Source organism: Tursiops truncatus, chromosome 8, assembly GCF_011762595.2.
Source record: "Tursiops truncatus isolate mTurTru1 chromosome 8, mTurTru1.mat.Y, whole genome shotgun sequence".
NCBI lineage: Eukaryota > Metazoa > Chordata > Mammalia > Artiodactyla > Delphinidae > Tursiops > Tursiops truncatus.
This window is the reverse complement of record NC_047041.1, coordinates 44,014,101-44,036,385: the sequence shown is the minus strand read 5'-3', so window position 1 is coordinate 44,036,385 and position 22,285 is coordinate 44,014,101. Positions and strand designations below refer to the sequence as shown.

At 37.7% G+C, this 22,285-nt stretch overlaps 1 long non-coding RNA gene across 1 annotated transcript; it reads right to left on the bottom strand.

The window, feature by feature from the left end:
• Positions 1-19,098: 19,098 nt before the first annotated feature.
• LOC141279332 (uncharacterized) lies at positions 19,099-22,071 on the bottom strand. The gene is made up of 3 exons (XR_012333379.1): positions 21,993-22,071; positions 20,782-21,032; positions 19,099-19,211 (listed from the first exon to the last, which is right to left on the bottom strand). It is a non-coding gene; the product is annotated as an uncharacterized lncRNA (long non-coding RNA).
• Between the last annotated feature and the right edge of the window lie 214 nt (positions 22,072-22,285).

The following is a 22,285-nucleotide window of genomic DNA, read 5'->3' as shown; positions in this document are numbered from 1 at the left end:
TAGCAACTAACTCTAAAGGTACGGCTAATAAGATAGAGGTGAAATGGAGGTTGTCAGTGACATTTTAAAAAGTATTTAAAGTGGTTATTTTATATTTGAAAAGGTGGAAAGGACTATTACGTACCATCTTTGAGAAGCAGCTTTTGGTATTCTCTGCTCAGGAGTGAGGAAAACCAGATTTCAGGCCCAACTTAACTACTATCTAGCTGGCGATCTTGGCTAAGTCACCCTGCCTCACTGGGTCTCCCTTGACTTAACTGTTCTGTGTGAGTCAAATGTGGCTTAGGATAATCAGGAAAGAGTATTTTGTAATCATGAAAGTCTCTGAATTAGATTTAGCAATGATAATTCCCTGTATAAAGACTTAACAAAATTCCAGCCATTTAAAATTTTGTTATTTGAGTCTTAGCACAAATAGGATAGTACCTGCTAATTCAGATGTTTTGTATTAATTTTTGAAAGATGCAGTCCTCATAAAAACCTCAAATAAGTGTAACAATGTACACATTACCACCTTGCAGACAGCCCCCAGCTTGTAGGTAGTGGTAAGCATTCAATCCAGGTCAGTGTCCAATTCTCCTGCTCTTTCATTATACCACATGCACACAAATTTTTATTGTATAAAAATGAAATTAAACTTTCCTATCCTCCAAGACCTGAAAAATCTAACATTATCTAACATTATTGTGAGCTTCTATTTCTCTGCATATTATCCCTTGAGAATCTGTAACAGTTTAAGAAATATTTCTGTTATTTAACAAGTATCACTTTCATAGGGAAAACTTCAAAATCAGTCTTGCAGTGCTCCCAACACTGCAAGATCTCTCACCTTTTGGTGAGTGGAGTCATTTTTAACTTTCTTTGTTGTGAAATGAGAGCAAATACCACCCCAGTAGATCCCATAAGCTCACAGGGGTGAACTGAGGCTGTGAGAGGGGCTGAGCAGCTCTGGAAGGTGGGGTAGCGATCCAGGGGAAGAGTAAACTGACACTGGAGTGGCTTTAAGAAAAGAGGAAATGGTTTCTCTAGATGCTGACAAAACTCTCACATGCCCAATCAAAATATACATGCCGGGCTTCCCTGGTTGCACAGTGGTTGAGAGTCCGCCTGCCGATGCAGGGCACACGGGTTCGTGCCCCGGTCCGGGAAGATCCCACATGCCGCGGAGCGACTGGGCCCGTGAGCCATGGCCGCTGAGCCTGCGCGTCCGGAGCCTGTGGTCCGCAATGGGAGAGGCCACAACAGTGAGAGGCCCGCGTACCGCAAACAAACAAACAAACAAACAAAAAACCACCACCAACAACAAAAAACTAGATATAAGAATTATAGTTTAGGAACTATTTTACCATTGATATGTTTGCTAATAACCCAAACATGTTCACCAGCTCTGCATCTTGTCTCTCGCCACTCTGACAAGTTTCCCAAAATTTATCAGTCTGTATGTTTAGCCCTGTCCACCTTTGCTCTTCATTCATCCACCTGCCCTTATGCCCCAGCTTCTACTGAAGAAAAGGAAAAACGGAAAGAAGAATTCTAATTATCTTTCTCTCCAGCTTTTGAGGACTGTCACAGCTGTTTTGTCCTGTAGTATCCCTATTAACTAGCAATTACCTAATGAGTGGATGAACTGACATCTCTTCAACCTGAAGTACCTGAAACATTGGTAGAAGCTTCCTTACCCAGTAGAAAACTGAGAGCCCAGTCCAATCCTCAACTTTCTGCTTGTTTTCAAGCACAGGAGGGTTTCTGTGCTTTTAGGGAAGGAATAAGCGCAAAGCTAGCTCTTGCTATAATTGTCAAATTGAATCTTTTCTGCTCCCCTTTGGGCTTTTCTTTACTCCCCAGCTGTAAATGATTTATTTCTCCCGGGAAAAGACTTACATTTAACAGGGCTCTTTAGTGATTTCATTTCAATCTTCCTTTTGAACAGATATATATTCTTCATTAATAATGAAAGAAAATCCAATAGAAAAATGAACCACGGATATGAATAAGCAGTTTAAGTGAAATCAAAATAGTTAAATTTTTACCAATTAATTCAAAATGCATATTAAAGTGAGATATCAATTTTTGCTTATAAAGGTGATAAAATTGTAATAAAGAGACTGATCATATCCACTTTGGGTTAAGATGTTGGAAAATAGGTACCTTGCTGCATTATTGATGGGCACAGCAATAGATATAGCCTTTCTTAAGAGCAATTGACGATACTCATAAAAATTTTAAGTACATGTAGTGCTTTGACACTGCACTTCCATGGGTTGTGGGTTCATTAGAGCATTGCTTATAATAGTGAAATGGTGAGTAATAGAAGAGTGGTTAAGTAAATTAAGGAAAATGGGTACTACGGACATTTGTGGAGCTGTTCAAAAAAGAATAAGATAGAGCTTTACATATAGACATGGAAAGGTGGATATAATGCATGATGTGAAAAGTTACCTGATAAAATAATATGTGTAATTTCAGGTTTGTATATACAAAGAAATAAGTTGTCTGTCTGAGATAACCAGAAAGCTCTTAACAATCGTTGCTTTGAGGTGGAGGGTAGGGGAAGCTGAGATGCATGCACCGGAATCTTCTAAGTAAGGACTATCTCTAATATTCTATGAGGCGATGGGTTTTATCACCCGAATTTTTATATGGTAAGCTCAAAGAAAACGTTTAAAGCAAAATTTCAACCTTAATGCATTTAAAGTAATTTTTAAAATTTCTCTATGTTTCTTTATTCCCCCCACATATATTATTTGAATACTTTATCTATGCCATGAACTTTGCCAAACAACTACAGTATATATGCAAATACACACATCTCTGCTTACACACACACACACACACACACACACACACACACACACACATCTCTGCTCTCAGGGAGCTAACAGACTGTGTGCACACATGTTTTTCTTCACTCTTCCATAGAGCTCATACCTGCTATTATTTTTCCCAACATATTTTATTACCTAAGTTAATAATTATTATTTTGAATATTCCATCAAAAAGAAGTCCCAAAATGGACATAATTATTGCCCTATAGGTGAGCATTTAGGGTATATGTACCCTTTCTCAGTGAATGGTCTACTCTAGAAGGGAATCAGTTACATGGATACCTTTTACTTCCTGTGTATCTCCTACTAACCAAGCACTGTGCATATACACCTACTTTCATTCTCACAATAACACTACAGTATTAGTATCCTTATATTACCAACGAGAAAGGTAAGTTCAGAGAGATTTTGTAAGGAGGATATGATTCACTACTACTTTAAAAAAAAACAACAACTCTAAATTGCCTCTTTCAATTCAGGAACTTGATTAATGATTACATAATCATTATGTTTAATCCTCCAAAAGCTCCAGCTAGATACATATCTCAAATTTATAGTTGAGGAAATTCAGAGAGAATAAAGCATTAGGTTCGCATCCGGGACTCGGTTGACAGGCTGTTAGCAAGGGTGTCAAGCAACACTAGTGAGTGATGCCGTCTCACTGTGATAGTAGATGCATCCCCACCCAAGTGCGGAAGTCAAGTGGGGATGAACCCTGTGTTACAAGTTTTCCTTGATTGTTGTTACCGCAACCCTGGACATCCTCAGTTGGTTCTCCTTAGGTAGGATCAAGTTATTCTTCTTCCCTCATATGTCCCCAGGTTTCCCTTTACATTTTGGTGGAAACAAGAAGGATGAAAAGAACACAGGACCAGACACTGATGAGGTGCTTGATGTGAGGGGAGCAAAGGCAAAGAGGAGGCATGAGCTTAATGGAGAGGCTGAGATCACCCCTAAATAGAAGCTTCCATTCCTTACACAAAGCGCCACACATTCTGCCTCTGAAAAACACCTAAATGAAGAACAGGTTTCTCCCCACCGGAGGCCACAGCCTAGACTGTGTGGTCTTTCTCCTTCTCTTCTGCAGAACCTATGAGGTTTTTTTTACGTCCACCAAAGAGGGTTCAAACTGCTTCCCAACAGCGTCTGGAATGTTGGAGTTCAAACTGTGCATATTCACTTATTAAAGGACAGGCTTGTCACTCATTTCAGTTGTGCCTAAGGATATTAAGTTAATATTAAGTTATGCCAACCTACTTTACTCCTCCAGAGGCAGGAGAGTGGTGGTGATGGGCATAGAACTTCAAGTTAAAAGATCTTAATTACAATCACTGGTCTGCTCCTGATTAGATTTTGGCGATGTGTTACACCTCTGAGCTAGTTCTGTAAAATGACAAAGCTATTATATTTTTCATAAAATTGTTGTGAATATTAAGTGTGGCTACCTAGCATAGGGGGCTGTCATCATCATCATTATCATCATCACCATCATTATTATTTTACAGGTCTAAAAACCTTTATAGCTTCCATGTTGGGTTATACTGTCCATTCTTTCTGATCCCAGGCTTGAACTTTTCTTTTAAACTGTGACTCGTTTCTCATCTCCCCTGACTTCCTTGGGAGTGCCCCCAGTGCTTCTGGTGCTTTTCTAGGCTTCAGAACTAGAAGGCTCAGTTGCTCCTTGACATCCTGGATGGCAGTGCCTCTGTTGAGTGCTATCAGGACCAATCAGAACAAGCCTCTGTTTCTTGCATGTTGGCCAGGATAAGATTCCAAGAAAGTCTCTTCTGTTTTCTGTAACTTAAATTTTCAACCTTCTAACTCTGCACTTTCAAGCTTTCCCAAAACTTTAATTGTTGTCTTTAGTCTATTCTGGCTCGAGTGATTTATGCGAAATTCTTTGAAAATTATAAAGTACTGTAGAAATGTTGAAATTGTTATTGTTTGTTTTCCACCCAGCTGTTAGTAACTCTTAGCACAAAATTCTGATTATTAAAACTAAAGCATTGGTACCTAATGCCACAAAACTGTACACTTAAAACTGGTTAAAACAGTAAATTTTGTGTTATATACACTATAAATATATAACATAAATGTTGTATATTATATATATGCAATAAAAATATAAATAAAATTTTTTAATAAAAAAATAAATATAGTAAGAGGAAAATTTAAAAAAAGAAAAAAACTAAAGCATTGGGACTTCCCTGGCGGTCCAGTGGTTGACTCTGCGCTTCCAACACAGGGGGCGCGGATTTGATCCCTGGTCGGGGAACTAAGATCCCACATGCCTCATGGCACAGCCAAAAAAACAAACAAACAAAAACAAAACTAAAGCATTAAAATCCTATTCATGTTTTGATTTTTTTCTACACTTCTACATCTACACCAGACAGAGGTACACATTTACTTATATTTTGAGGGAGAGGGTTGTACAACATCATCTTTATTGTAGGGTCCTTTTCCAGGTATTTGAGGACTTATATAGCCTCTTTGTCTTTCAATTCAATAAAGCCTTCTTAGTTATGGAAAACTGGAAATAAAGTTAAGCTTATTTAAGATGTATTTAATCCTTTAAGAAAAGCAGTTTTGTTTCTATTTATAATCACAAGTTTATTAATCAAGTTGATGTAAGATCTTTAGAAAATTATTTTGATGAATAGATATATAATTTATCACTTATTATGAAGCAAAAACCTTTTGATGGGTCAAATAATGTCACTGTAATATTATTTAAATTATTCTTGCTCTGATATATTGTCATTTAATAACTGTCTTGAATATTAATAATAAAAGTCAAACAATCCTATAGAAAAATGGAGAAAGACTATGAACAGCCACTCACTAAAAGAAATATAAGCATTAACACATTTTAAATGCTTATAATTTGAATAAAAACATAAAATTTAAAATGAGACCTTATTAAATTTATTATATTGCCCAAAATATAAAGATCTATAATATCCAGTGTTAGCTGTTTTGAGTGGCACTGTCGAACCTTCTGTGATGATTGAAATGGTCTATATCTGTGAAGTCCGATATGGCAGCCAATTACCACAAGTGGTTATTGATCACTTAAAATGGCTAGTGTGACTTAGAATTGAAGTTTTAATTCTATTTAATTTAAATTTAAGCAACTACATGTGGCTAGTGGCTCCCATGTGGGACAGCACAGGTAGCAACATGGGCAGTCCATTAAACCTTTTGTGGTAGTATAAATTCATATACCTGTTTTTTTTGTTGTTGTTTTTTTGTGGTATGTGGGCCTCTCACTGCTGTGGCCGCTCCCATTGCGGAGCACAGGCTCCAGACGCGCAGGCTCAGCGGCCACGGCCCACGGGCCCAGCCGTTCCGCGGCATGTGGGATCTTCCCGGACCGGGGCACGAACCCATGTCCCCTGCATCGGCAGGCAGACTCTCAACCACTACGCCACCAGGGAAGCCCCATATACCTGTTTTGAAGAGTGATTTGGAAAAATCAAAATTTAAAAGGCAGACACAATGCTAAGAGTAGTGATTATGAGCATGTGAATGAATACTTGAAAGTGTGCAAATATAGTCAAATAATATTTATTGCAGTGTAATTTTTGAGTTAATAGTTAGAAACCGAGTTCAATATCCATTAATTTAAAAATAGTTTGTTTATATTTATATAGTATATTTATATGTTCAAACTGTATAATTTTATAGTTATTTATAAAAGTATATGTCAGATTTGCAAATATTAACTTGACTATCCATGATAGTCTGTTGAATTAAAAAATAGTTAGATTGCTAAAAATATGCATGGTCTGGCAAACTTACTTCTCAAAGAAAATATGTGGGTATGTTTGTCTATGCATAAAAATTATGATAATACATTAAAGCAAGTGTCATTGTTACTTTTCAATGGCGAGTGGGGTAAGCAACTAACGGGTTGCTTGAATATTTTAAAAACATGTTTTCTTCTTTAAAAAGAAAAAATCTAAGGAGAAAATATTAATTTCATTTTATGTGCTCAAATTATGCAAAATTTGTATTCTATCTTTTAAGATTTTATAATTCTATAGGGAATATAGACATGAAAAATAATACATTTATTAACAGTTGTAAACCTTGGAATACTGACTTCTTCAATATGAGAAAGGGAGAGGATATATGACAGTATATTTACTCTTGATTTGTGGAGATAGTATTGTTGAGGGTAGTTGTGATCTTTGTGCAGATATGTGAGTGAAAGATTAGTGTGGAATCAGCTGTCTTCGAATGCCAAAATCATGTGATATTTATCCTGCATATAAACCCATGGTGGTTCCTAACCAATTCCAGCCTTTTTCTGATTGGGATCTCCTCTTAAGCTTTTGGTTATCACAAGGACTTGGATCAAAGGGGAAGCTCTTTCTAAAACATAAATTTGATCTCACTCTGTCTTTCACTTAAAGAAACTTTAGAAGTCTCCACACAGTTTATGGAATATTGTCAAGTCCATACTCTTTTTTTTTTTTAATTTATTTTTATTATTTATTTATTTATTTTTGGCTGTGTTGGGTCTTCCTTGCTGTGCGTGGGCTTCCTCTAGTTGCGGCGAGCGGGGGCTACTTTTCATTGTGGTGCACGGGCTTCTCATTGCAGTGGCTTCTCTTGTTGCAGACCTGGGCTCTAGGCGCGTGGGCTCAGTAGTTGTGGCTCATGGGCTTAGTTGCTCTGTGGCATGTGGGCTCTTCCAGGACCAGGGCTTGAAGCCATGTCCCCTGCATTGGCAGGCGGATTCTTAACCACTGTGCCACCAGGGAAGCCCTAAGTCCATACTCTTTAGCAGCATATGCTAAGACTTCCATAATCTGACCCCAATTTTATTTTTCCTCCTTTATCTTGTAATATTTCCCCATTCTCGTCCCTTTTGCAACAGACTACTCATTTGTTCCTGAAATATGCCAACCACTCTCAAACCTTCGTGCCTTTTTTCAGGCAACTTTTCTCAAAAATACCCTTAACTATATACTCTCTGTCTTATCTACCCTCTGAACTCAAGGCCTAGCTTAATACCACCTCTTTGAATCTCTCCTTGTTCCTACCAGACAGAACTAATCTCTCCCATGCTCTCTGTTTTCTAAAACTCACTGTAATTACTTCTATCCTAAATTAGAGATAATGTTTACACATTAATTTAGAGGTAATTATTTGCATTACCCATTACCATTTCTCCTCTCAATGATGTGTTCCTCAGGCTGGTATCATGTCTTATTCATCTCTGTATAAGGTAATGCATGGATAACCTGATAAGCAGTAAGCTCTTGATATATGAAACTATTATTTTGTTTCTTATACTCTTAGTACCTTCTCAAATGTATATTATAGATTTGATGTTTAATTGGTTTTGCTCAAATTAGTGAATTCCTTATAGCACATAGTTTAAAGACCTATCTATCACCTAAGCCCTGGCTGAAAACTGTACTATCACATTATATATGTATGTGTGTGTATATATATATATATATATATATATATCTATATATATCTATGCTTTTATGAATCCTAAAAGTTTTTATCTTCTCTGCTTTTAGCTTATCACATTGCTTGTCTTTATATCTTCATTTAATTTGTTCATTTGTTACAGAACTGTTTATTGAACCTCCATTATGAACAAGACAGTTTACTAGGTCCTAGATATACAGAAATAAAACAAATATTATTCCTGCCCTCATGAAGCTTTAGAATATAGCAGAACAAATAAACATTAAGTAAAGATTATGTAATTAAAATTTGATATCTGCTATGTAGAAGCAGGGTGTTATGACTGCTTACAAAAAGGGACTCTAACTTTATCGGATGAGCTAAGGAACATTTCCTTGAGGAAGTGATATTTAGACTGACACCCAAAGAATGGATATGAATTAGGTAGAAAAAAACGGTCAGGGATATTGAGAGAGGTGGGAGAATGAAAATGTTGATGAAAATTTAATCAATAGCACCTAAGAAAGAAATGGACAATTTTATTTGCACCAACCTGAGGATTATAACCTGGGAGGCAGTCTTTCATAAAGCTCTGAGGACTGTTACACCAAAGAGGTGAAGTGGGAGGCCAGTATATATGTGATTTTGGCAAAGGGGTACGTGCAGTCAAGCACTCATCTTGGTAGAAGGTTACCGCTATTCACGTGGAACAGATATCTTAATTAATGGTTTTAGTGCTTTTTCTAAATATGGGAAGATACAAGAAACTGGGTTCATAAATTTTCTCCTGAAAACATCCAACTGTCTGAGGTCCAGCTCTGTCAGTTTCCCAGAGCACAAAGTGTCTCATCCTGATTTTGCACTGAATTCCAGCGACTGCAGTGGCTAATGACTTGATTCTTGTAGAACTGGATGGTGGCAACATTCTTTATTTTATAATCCTCTCCCTTTCAGTCTTAATTTTGACCAAGATTTGGGAAGCATTTCATGACCAGTTTTTCCCTGGGTGCTAAGAATGTTCATCCCTAGGTCAGGAGAGGATTTCATTGATAGGCCACTCGATGTGCTATTATTGGACTAGGCCCTGAACAGTAATCAAAAGCCTCTGGACCGCCTGTCTAACTAGTCTGTTATGGTCCAGGAAATGGCTCCCTCTTGTTGCTTCTTCCTGTATCTTAGAGTTACACTATTACAATTATTGATGTTATAGAATTATATATTTATTTGATCAATCGTTTGAAGTACCCAATCATCATTAATTTTATCTGAGGGTCAGTCACATATTTGGTAATGCAAGAAACAATAATCTTATAAAATAGGCAGAATACAAGTAATATAGCTAGTAACATAAATAAGGTCATGAGTAAGTATTTAAGCTAAGAACTTTCATTAGGTGCAGCCCGGTGTTTTCCCAGGTTGTCTGACCAGTCTGTCCTGCACCAGTTGCTGTCTTCAAGGGAAACGATCTATTGGCACTGTACAGAAAGTTCACCAAAGATGTTTGCACATACAAGATAAATGATGGATCATTGTGACTACTTACAGGATTGAGAAAGAAATGTTATCTTCTAAGGAGTTACATGGCTGGTGCCAGAAGAAGGAAAACTGATCTTTATGGTTAAGCAGGTATTTCTGCCATTGAGGAGGTCTGGTTAATGCTTCATGCAGATGCACAATGTACTCTAGAGGAGAGGGAGGAGGTCCAGATAGGCAGAGAAAACTTCATGTTTAAATTTTTCTTGTCTTACCTTAAAATATGAATTTTTATTTCATCAAGAAGATGGGGGAGAATTTCAGACAAAGGGAATAAACTCAAAAAAGTAGATCCTGAATGAAAAGGAGACAGTATGTTTTATAGAGTCAAGTTGTTTTATATGAGCATAACTCCAATTCTCACTGTTGGTGAAATTCCTGGCCTTTGCTCAGTATTCTTGGACCCCAATCTTCCTTTCCAAACATGTCGCTGAATATTTTCTTTCTAATATATGTCTCAGCCCCCAAGAGCCATGCATGAGCCACTCATATTCTTTTCTCTATTCAGAATGTCCTATTCTCTCTCTCCATGTTCAAATCCTCCTATCCTTCAAGAGCCAATTCAAATCCTAAGGTTCTTCCTTATCTAGCTCCACTAGCAGCAATGATTTCTTCCTCTCCATCATTTCCTTTATCTGTATCTGTACCTGGTACATATATATACACACATGTATATATATACATATATATGTAATTTATCTCTGTATTTCTCTCCCAAATGAGGTCTTGTATAATGCCTTTTACAAGGTACTTATTTCATATATTTTTCTTGAATAAAATGACTTAATGTGACTTTTAATGAGCCATGCATGAGACTGATGAAATAATTGGGATGGGGCTTCAAAGGTCCACAGAGTTCCAAAGTGAAACTATTTAGTAAAACTTTAGTTTAGTCAGGGGTTGGGTGTACATTTATCATGTTTATCATGTTTACTTGCAATCTCTCCAAACAAGGAATTGTGAAGAAATCAATGCGTATTATTTCCTATAACCACTCTTGGAGATGAAGAGAATAAACCTTATAGCCTAGTACTTCAGTATTTGCCTAACACTGTACATACATACATCATGACAAAGACATTTATTTCCATTCATTTTTAAATTAAAATCCTAAAATTAGCTTTTAAGTTTTTCTCCAGTTGGTGTCTTCAGAAGTCTGTTTTGTTGAAGCTGTAACTCTGGTCTCTCCTTCTTGTACAAGCTTCACATAATTCTAAGTAATAAGTATGATCTTCTCCCTTTGGCTCTTAGGTCCAAGGAGGCATGGGTTACGAAGCCTACCTATTTCTTCTGAGACGACTTGAAAAGAAGTCTTGAAAAAGCTGATTCAATCATGGTCTTCCCCTTAAAGTGTCAGTACCTTCCCTCTGACACAAAACTTTATTTTTCTTTGGGAAAATCGGGGGACTTACGTCATTCCTGATTTCAAACCTGTAGTGATAAAATAACTATGTAGTTCAGGGGTCTGGGCTAGTTAATTATGATCTTGTTCAGTAAAGACATGATGTTTTCAAGGTTTGGTGTCTGCAGAAGTTCCTTTGTTATGCATAGAGAGAAAAACTAATCTGTGGTCACAGAATGAACTGCTAACCTTGGCTGGCCATCTAATAAATGGGAGTCTTTGGTCACAAGCTTGCAAAATAGGAAAACCGTTGATAGTGGATCAGTTGTCTCATCTTCATGAGGGAAAGACGTAGACTATTCAAAGTGAGGAAGAGCCTTCCTTCCTGACTTTCTCTCTCACCAGTAGGAAATTATGTGCCAAGATATTTCCAGCTCTCTTTGAGTAGAGTGCAGTCAACAAACTGGGAATGAAAAGAGTGTGACTGGGTCAAGCATTATTGAAGTAATTCCACTGAATTCATTGAAATTACACTAACAGCCACTGCTTAAGGAATCCAGCTGATTGATGTCACTTCTTTAGGGATTCAGTCAGCAGAGTCATAGGAGTGCCTAAAAAAACAAAACAGGGCTTCCCTGGTGGCGCAGTGGTTGAGAGTCCGCCTGCTGGTGCAGGGGACACGAGTTCGTGCCCCAGTCCGGGAAGATCCCACATGCCGCGGAGCGGCTGAGCCCATGAGCCATGGTCGCTGAGCCTGCACGTCCGGAGCCTGTGCTCCGCAACGGGAGAGGCCACAACAGTGAGAGGCCCACGTACCGAAAAAACAAAAACAAAAACAATAATCTCATCTCCACTAGGGAAGATACTTCATATAATCATGACAACAGGAAATATTGTTGGCCTTAGGTTCAGATTATATCAAATGGTTTATCTTGTCATCTAAACTGATTCTGAACCAGTCAGCTTTGCTCTCTCTTGCCTCCAAGTTCTGTTTCTTTTTCTGCAGGATTAGTCACGTTTGCTTTTCCGGTTCTGTAGCTTTTTCCTGAACCAGAACTATGGAGATCTTAGTGCCAGATAAGAGAGACATAATTTCACTGTAATGTCCTATTTTTTTTTAAAGTTCCAAGAATTTTATACACATTATCAAATGTGACTGAAACATTGCTCATGTTTTACTGGTGGTGTTTGTTTAGAGATGGAAACATGGAGAAAGAAGGGCCTGGAATCTATAGCACTATGAAAGACTGTCTGTTCATTTGTCTGACTTCTCTCTAATCTGTACACTTCTCCAGAGCAGGATATACACTTGCACTTGCTCCTGTATTCCCAACGCCTTTTTTAGCGTCTGGTACAACAGTGAATGCTGCTAGAAAAAATAAACTGTACAGAAGAGGAAGATAGGCAATAGACTTTGAGATGTTTTGCAGGGCATAGAAGACATAAAGGGGACAGGGATCCCATCTATTAGTTTCTTAAGAGTGGACAATTGGAGTGGGCTTAAGAGTGGTCTTCTCTGTATTAACCATAGACAGCAGAGTCCAGAGTCAGGACCAACAAGAGTTTGTTCATGAAAAAAGTTTTGTTTCGAGGGTCTAATGCTTTCTAAAACTGTCATCAAGGCTTATATAGCAGCTCCATCTCCTAATGTGAGTGAAGTATTTTGAGAAGATTGAGAGGAAGTCAGCGTTAGAATGTGATTATTATCATTCATTTCAAGTAGACAGATTAGGCCATGCATTTTCCAGCACTGCAGGCTCATTTGCCCTGTGTATCTTTCTCTAACCTTCTCCCCGGTTGGGAAGAAATAATTCCCCTGTGTTAGGATAGCCCTTTGTACATCTCTTGTCATAGCACTGCTACACTTATACGTATTTCACTTGCCCTAAATCAAGATCCTTGATGGAAGGGGAAATGGAAAGGAAACTAAGGGTTAATTGAGTTATTATTCTGTCAGACATAATACTAGATTTTTTAAAATACTCTGTATTTTGTTTTAATCACTTAATTATATAGGTACTATTTCCCCATTTTTCAGAAGAAAAACTAGGGGTTAACAATGGAGAGATAGATATACCATGTTCTTGGATTGGAAGAATAAACATTGTAAAAATGACTGTACTACCCAAAGCAATCTACAGATTCAATGCAATCCCTTTCAAACTACCAGTGGCATTTTTCACAGAACTAGAACAAAAATTTCACAATTTGTATGGAAACACAAAAGACCCCAAATAGTCAAAGCAATCTTGAGAAAGAAAAACGGAGCTGGAGGAATCAGGCTCCCAGATTTCTGACTATACTACAAAGCTACAGTAATCAAGACAGTATGGTACTGGCACAAAAAACAGAAATATAGATCAATGGAACAGGATAGAAAGCCCAGAGATAAACCACGCACAAATGGTCACCTTATCTTTGATAAAGGAGGCAAGAATATACAATGGAGAAAAGGCAGCCTCTTCAATAAGTAGTGCTGGGAAAACTGGACAACTACATGTAAAAGAATGAAATTAGAGCACTCCCTAACACCATACACAAAAATAAACTCAAAATAGATTAAAAACCTAAATGTAAGACCAGACAGTATAAAACTCTTAGAGGAAAACATAGGCAGAACACTCTATGGCATAAATCACAGCAAGATCCTTTTTGACCCACCTCCTAGAGAAATGGAAATAAAAACAAAAATAAACAAATGGGACCTAATGAAACTTAAAAGCTTTTGCACAGCAAAGGAAACCGTAAACAAGATGAAAAGACAACCCTCAGAATGGGAGAAAATATTTGCAAATGAATCAATGGACAAAGGATTAATCTCCAAAATTTACAAGCAGCTCATGCAGCTCAATATCAAAAAAACAACCCAATCCAAAAATGGGCAGAAGACCTAAATAGACATTTCTCCAAAGAAGATATACAGATGGCCAGCAAACACATGAAAGAATGTTCAACATCACTAATCATTAGAGAAATGCAAATCAAAACCACAATGAGGTATCACCTCACACCAGTCAGAATAGCCATCATCAAAAAATCTACAAACAATAAATGCTGGAGAGGATGTGAGAAAAGGGAACCCTCTTGCACTGATGGTGGGAATGTAAATTGATATAGCCACTATGGAGAACAGTATGGAGGTTCCTTAAAATACTAAAAATAGAACTACCATACAACCCAGCAATCCCAGTACTGGGCATATACCCTGAGAAAACCGTAATTCAAAAAGAGTCATGTACGACAATGTTCATTGCAGCTCTATTTACAATAGCCAGGACATGGAAGCAACCTAAGTGTCCATCAACAGATGAATGGGTAAAGAAGATGTTGCACATATATACAATGGAATATTAGCCAGTAAAAGAAACGAAATTGAGTTATTTGCAGTGACGTGGATAGACTTCAAGTCTGTCATACAGAGTGAAGTAAGTCAGAAAGAGAAAAACAAATACCGTATACTAACACATATATATGGAATCTAAATTAAAAAAAAAAAGTTCTGAATGACCTAGGGGCAGGACAGGAATAAAGATGCCGACGTAGGGAATGGACTTGAGAACACAGGGAGGAGGAAGGGTAAGCTGGGATGAAGTGAGAGAGTGGCATGAACATATATACACTACCAAATGTAAAATAGATAGCTAGTGGGAAGCAGCCGCATAGCAAAGGGAGATCAGCTTGGTGCTTTTTGACCACCTAGAGGGGTGGGATAGGAAGGGTGGGAGGGAGGGAGATGCAAGACAGAAGAGATATGGGGATATATGTATACGTATAGCTGATTCACTTTGTTATAAAGCAGAAACTAACACACCATTGTAAAGCAATTATACTCCAATAAAAATGTTATTAATTAATTAATTAAATAAATAAAGAGAGGTTAACAGAAACTGACCAGTAGTCAGTGGTGTTTCCAGGATTCCTAGATCTTACTGACAGCAGTCATTATTTTTTCTTCATAGTTCATATAATGTGGAAACGTAATGTGGGTGCCCTCCTTGTTACTCATTGGCAATTGACAACCCTTTCCCACTTGTTTTTTTCCCAAAATACAAGCTCTCAAATGTCAATTAATAAATGAGAAAGGGATGATGAAATTAGAAAAATTTATGAACACTATAGTAGTAACAATTTCAGGCAAGAATTGTCAATTGATGCTAAAACTAGTGGATGAGGATTTCCAAGTCAGCTTAGGATGTAGAAAGTGGCAAGTAAATGTCACTACTGTCTTAACAATGAGAAAATGTTAGGTAATTGATAAAATCATAAATTTTCTTGAAGCCATAGGAGAGCTGAGACTGCAAGGTAAACCAGCTGAATTCCAATGCATGGCATACGGCTCTGAGAAGAGATGAATCTAAAGAAAGATTTCATTTCTAACAGAACATTAGAGGAAGGTATTGCTGTCATCACAGCAGGTAAAGAGGAAATCAGCTACCAAATACTTAAAATCAATGTGTAGGAGAGCTTATCAGTTTAGAATGAGTGCGAGAACCTAGACACAAGGAGAGTTCACGCTAACTCACAAGTTCTATTCCACAGGTCTCCAGAGGTGTTCCTCTGTAAGACTGGTTGCAGGGCTGAAGGCAGCACAAGAGACCCCTTGGTGAAACTAGTGTGCAGGTGTTCAGTTAGTGATTGGTTGTCATTGGGGCAAAGTTGCAAATTTTGCACTCATTTCCTTGGAAACGTCTCACATAAAACACAGTTCTAACCCACCGGGGGAGGGGCAGTACCCCTTCCGACGCATAGGGCCCAGGGAAAGGTCCTCTACTTACGTGAAAGTGATGATGTAAAAGCTCTTTGTTCCCGAGGAAAATTAGGAAATTCTCCCATCCCTGGAACCCAGGAAAAATATCCTCTCCTTCTGGGAGAAGGGTATCTGCCTCTGAGAAAGGTGAAAGAAAAACTCCTGGACCCTGGTTCCTGGACTGATACAAAGCAGAGTTCAGCTACTACTGGGAGATGGGTAGGAAACTCTTTCCTGTCCAAGAGTTGACACTGATAGAAAAACAAAAAACCATGGAGGGGAGCAGGAATGCTGAAAAATTGTGGCTCCAAGGCCAGGCATATAGGGCCTGCCTAAGACAGAGGCATGAAGTTTATTCACAATAATTAATCATAGTAATGACATTCTACGTTATGATCCTTTTCTAATCACTTAATTCACATGATGCTATATGGCCAAGGTGTAAGCCTTGATTGTGATTTTCAGAATCCATTAGACATGCAGAAATTACATTCAGAGTCCATAATCACACTGACCCACCCTCAGTCATCTTATTTACATTCCACTCTACCCTATACAACACAAGCTCTAACAAGCCTTCTAGGTATTAAACATCACACCTTCTGTGAGGAGGTCTTTCCTTATCACTCTAGGCTGAATTAATTTTTCCCTTTATTCTAGAAAATGATAATGTTTATGACATTGCACTAGAATGACCTTAATTTTGCAAAGCTAAGGCTGATCCCAAGCCTATACATTTACAAGCTCTAGTATTCAAATGTAGTATTCAAATACTATCTCACCACAAAAACACTCAGTACCTTCTGCCTCTTGTAAAATTCTTATCCCCATCGAACTCTTCTGGAACCACAAGTAAGCTGAGAAATAAAGACAAAATATATTTATGTTAGTGTTTTCACTTTGATTTCTTTGGGATCATAAAATAAGCTGGGCTTCCTTTTGTATCTGGTTTTCACTACTCTAGGCAAGCTGAAATGAAATTACTTTGTCCAAATAAATAATGCTGCCAACTTACAAAATGAGTATATACTTTTTATACTGTTTGGATATTGATATCCCTATCCAGAAAACTGCCTACTATAGCATGACAACAAGATATATGGAAACAAATAGTCTGAAAACAGATTGTTTGGAACAAAAGCAAAGGTTGTTGGCTCAGACTGCTGGGTATTTTATTTAGACCAATGTTTCACAAACTCTGTCTGTGTTTGTCAAGCTGATAATAGGTTTCCCCTGAAATGAATAATTTCTTGGTAAAATGCATTGGGGAAATGATGCACAGTGTGATTTACAGCACAAATTAACAATTTCAAAGTTCTTGAGAAGTCCTATGGAAAAGAAATCCATTATTCTTAAATACCTATTTAAACATCTCTCAGATCACTAACATTTTCAGATCAGTTTGGGAACTTTTGACTTCGACTATTTTCACAACTCTTCCTAGGGCATGTTTTCCTTTTATAAATCAATACTGTGTCTTTTTGGTTGCATAGTACTGAATCCACTGTAGCTAATGCAAAGAGAAAGAAATTTACTAATGTGTGTTAAATGACTTACAGAAATCTGGGAATAAATTATGTAACAGACTTTAGGCTGAACTTTTAACAATGACTCCCAAAGCTTCAGCATAGAACTGTGCCTCAGGACTTCCCTGGTAGTCCAGTGGTTAGGGCTCCACGCTTCCACTGCAGGGGGCATGGGTTCGATCGCTGGTTGGGGAACTAATATCCCACATGCAAAAAAAAAACCCCCAAAACTGTACCTCTACATGCTGCTGCTGCCATCATGATCAGGAATCTTGCTGTTGAATCAAGAAGATGCTGCTACAGCCAATTCTGTAACCTCTCTGCTCTGCTGTGAGTCACATCAGCAGAACAAATCCCTCACACCTGGCCTTTATTATATTAACCCAATTTATTTTTTATTTTTTTAACATCTTTATTGGAGTATAATTGCTTTACAATTGTGTTAGTTGCTGCTGTATAACAAAGTGAATCCGCTATACGTATACATATATCCCCATATCCCCTTCCTCTTGTGTCTCCCTCCCACCCTCCCATCCCACCCCTCTAGGTGGTCACAGAGCACCGAGCTGATTTCCCTGTGCTATGCGGCTGCTTCCCACTAGCTATCTATTTTACATTTGGTAGTGTATATATGTCCATGCCACTCTCTCACTTCGTCCCAACTTACCCTTCCCCCTCCCTGTGTCCTCAAGTCCATTCTCTACGTCTGCGCGTCTTTATTCCTGTCCTGCCCCTAGGTTCTTCAGAACCAATTTTTAATTTTTTTTAGATTCCATATATATGTGTTTAAATGCTCCTTTCTTAAAGTTTTGTTTTTTTCTAAGTCCCCAAACTAAATTAGACCTCACTGTTATTCTCTCTCATAGCATATTATATCTTTCTACCATAGCTCTTATTTTAGTACATAACTACTTAGGTATTTAATTACTATCTCTTCTACTAAAGTACTGTGGGAATAGGAACCATATCTGTTTTGCATCCCTTAAAGAAATGCCTAACTCACACTAAGTCAATGCATACGTTTGAATCATTTTGAATGGGTGGAAGGATGGCTGGATGGATAAGAGTGACTGAGTACCTAAAAGGGCAGATGAGCAGAGAGCCTTAAATCTTGGGACATGACTAAGAAAAACAGGGTGATAGATTTAGCTGGCCATATCTTTTCCCAAGATGACTGGTTCTAGAATTTCTTTTATGGAAGTGTCTGTGCTCTGGTGAGTGGTGGAGAGGGTGAGGGATTGCACTCTGGCCAATATGTGTAATCTGCAAGGCAACTCTTACCATGCCTCACATATAGTAGGTGCTTAATATATCGTTGTTATGGAAGGAATGCCAGTGCATACATGTAAAAGACTGAGCACTCTGCAGACGCATTTTGCCCTATAGGTGTTACTGTTAATTATCAGAATCTATTTTAATTTAATTAAGTTATATAAACATTTTTGATACCCTTGCATTTTGTTTAACTACAAAAGTCCCTAGAGTAGGCAGGAGACCTTGAAACCTGAAAAGGCTCTGTCTCCTCCAATCTTTATTTAATCAGAAGCAACCTAGATTCCATGTTAGTGTAACGCTGTACAGAATAAAATGACAATGATAGAAGTACTTTCAACTAGGGCCATAACATTAACTCGTAAAAAAAAAAAAGCGCTTCAAAGCTTCAAAAAAATGAGGGCATGAAATATTTTTAGTTGTCTTTATTCTTTATTTGAGCTCCAGATTTTAATTCCATGTGCTAACTTGGTAACTTTTAGCTTCTTAGAAACATGTAGGGAGCAGAAACTTCAAAGCTGTAAATCCACTTCCTGAAAAGCAAATTTGGAAACAAGATCTATACAAAGATGAACATTACATACAATGCAAGAGTTTGGTATATTATTTTTTTCAGCTTCATGTATGATGAAAAAAAATCTATGTATCTGAAATACACAAAACATGGTAAAGACCACTTAATTTGCTGTGGACCCTCAATTTCTGAATCTTTTGTCAAGTTTCCCTCCTGCTTACGTGCATAATTGGCCACATGTTTCTCTCTATTTGCTTAAACCAGATGTCCATGGGGCTTTCCTGCAGTATTTAGGAAAGAGGAATGCTTACAGAATTGTATTTGGCTCTATCAAGCAATGTTTTGGTGGAAAATGACCAACAAGTTTAATTTCTCTCAACTGGGAATCATTCTGCCTCACTTCCTGGGAAGGAAAGCTATAAAACAAAAAAGGAGTTATGAACTGGGCTCTTAATGGTAACTGGAAAACACACAAAATTTTAACTTCAATTTTATTCTACTTTGTAATAATAATCCTTTGTATTTGTGTAACATGATGGAGTTCATATAGTACTTCCATATTTACTGAGATGTATTTTGTGCTTGCTTATACAGGATTCTTTCTCGTTAAAAAAGAATTTCTGTGTGTTTCTACACATTAGCTGAAGTCTTTTCACCATCTCCTTTTGGGATGAGAATCTCAGAACTTTTCTGATGAGAACACATTTATTGGATCTGTGCCATGAATACATGTGCTCAGTACAATTAAGAATTCGCGCGCGCGCGCACACACACACACACACACACACACTCTCTCTCTCTCTCTCTTAAGAAAAAACATCTGCTCCTGATCCAGAATTCAATACAAAGAGAGGACAAGTGCATAGACACCCACAATAAAAGGGAAATGTGGTAATATGTGAAAGGATTGATAAAATAAAAATGCCAAAGAAGTTCTGAGCAGAATAGATGTTATCATTTAGGATTCTTGAGTATCTATTATACATTAGATACTTTGCACTTTTATATACTAAGTTTGAATAGTTACCATTATTATGTAAAACAACTCTTATTTCCATTTTGACAATGAATGAAAAAGGTCCTCAAAGTTCTTGAGTTCACAATCTAAGATTAAAATCAATAAATGGAAGATCTAGAATCAAAAAGCATGTCTACGGCCCAGGTATTTGGTTATTATGGAAAAGCTTCCCAGAGAAGTGTCCTTTGAACCAAGCTGAGCCTTGAAGAGTGAATAGGATTTTGAATAGGCAAAGAAAATGTCAGAGGAAACCAACTACCTGAGCACAAGTGTAAATAAGACCACAGGCAGCTGGAATGGATCTCAGCAGAGGGAGTGAACTCAAGCATAAAGGGGAGTTCTTGGCACAGAGCTGAGAGTTGATGGGGGAACATGAACGCTAGTGTACAACTGAGAATTATGCCAAGAATAAGACAAAAAGGAAGACTGGGCACTCAGTGTGAAGGAAATTAAGAAGGTGGGGGCATGAACCGACTTTCAGGAGGAGAAATGAGAGATGTCATTATATGAACTGATCTTGAAAAATTCCCATATCTCTGTTTTTATCTTATATTCAAAAATATTCTGGTACCTGACTTTTGCCTTGTGTGTCAGAGACTGAAAATGGTCACCAGTAGCTTTATTATCCTCATCTCCAGGACATACAACTTCTTTATTCGCTTCCCCTGGCAATTAGATTAAAACCAATGATAAAGTTCTGGCCAGTGAAGTTTGAGTGGAAGCGATGAGCAGTACTTCCAGGCCTGGCTCATTAAATCCTTCCATGTCTAATCCTAGCATTTTTACTGCATCCATTGGATGAATGAAGAGAACTTCAAAGGCCTGCAGGAGAGACAAGATAAAAGGATCTTGGGTACCTTCGTGACTGTGTGGAGCAGAGACCATCCATTGACCTGCACTTCAATGTCTAGTGAGAAACAAACTCTATTTTGAGGTAAGTCACTGGAATTTGGGGATTGTTTCTTTCAGCAGTTATCCCACCCTGATATGCCGGGCTGAATAATTTGTGATGATCATTATCTCTGACTTGGACCCCGATTGTCCACTGCTATTCCCAACAGACTGAACAGTGTTGGAGAAATTGCACAGCCTTGTTGAATAATGCCTCAACAGGGCTCCCAGTGTTGCCATGGAATCCTTCTGTGTTCTACTGGTCATGAACTGTTCTCATTCCTTTCATGGCTTAATTTAAAGTTTCATCTTTCTCCTTAGGATTTTCCTGCTCCTACTCTCAGCAGATGAATTAGCTGTCTCATCTTTAGTTAAGTGCTTATTCAAGACTCATAACCATTTTTGTTTTTTCATGTTAACTTAAGCAGTTCTTTATGTATTAGAGATATAAGACCATTATGGATATTAGGTATAAAATGGCTAAGATTTTAAAAGACCAACTAAACCAAAAGTTGACAAAGATGTGGAAAAACTGGAACTCTCATATACTCTTCGTGGGAATGTAGAATGGTACAATCACTTTGTAAAACTGTTTGGCAATGTTTTTAAAAGTTCATCTATCATATAATCCAGAAATTCTACCCCTGGGTAGTTACTCAGAGGTCCAAGAGGAAATCTCCAATAGTATTATAGCCAAAAAGAGGTCTTCCACTGTGGATTTTCTGTGGTTTGTGGTGTGGAGTGACACGTAAACATTTTTCTCTATTTTTCCCTTGAAACCTTCAGTAAGGTCTGTGTCAGTTACTAGTTATTGTGTGTAAGTTGTTTTTTTTTTTTAAAAAAAGACTGCTGATAATTTGGTTAGAATAACAACATCTCTTGACCCCTTACCTTGGTTCAGGTACCACACTATGCACATTCACATATGTTATCTTTTTCAAATCTTACAGTCATCTTGAATGGTAATTATTATTCCCCTTCTAGTGATTAAAAAACATGTGCCCCCTAGTAAAACCAAAATGAAACAGATAACAGAAAACTTGCTAAGAATAACATACTGGAAGATCCCAACACTTGCCCTCCACCCTCCAATTAAAGATAAAGCTGCTTATTTTTACCTCTGCTTGGAACTTTGACCATATTTTTATTTCTATTTTTGACCAGTCAGTCTCCAGTTAAGTATT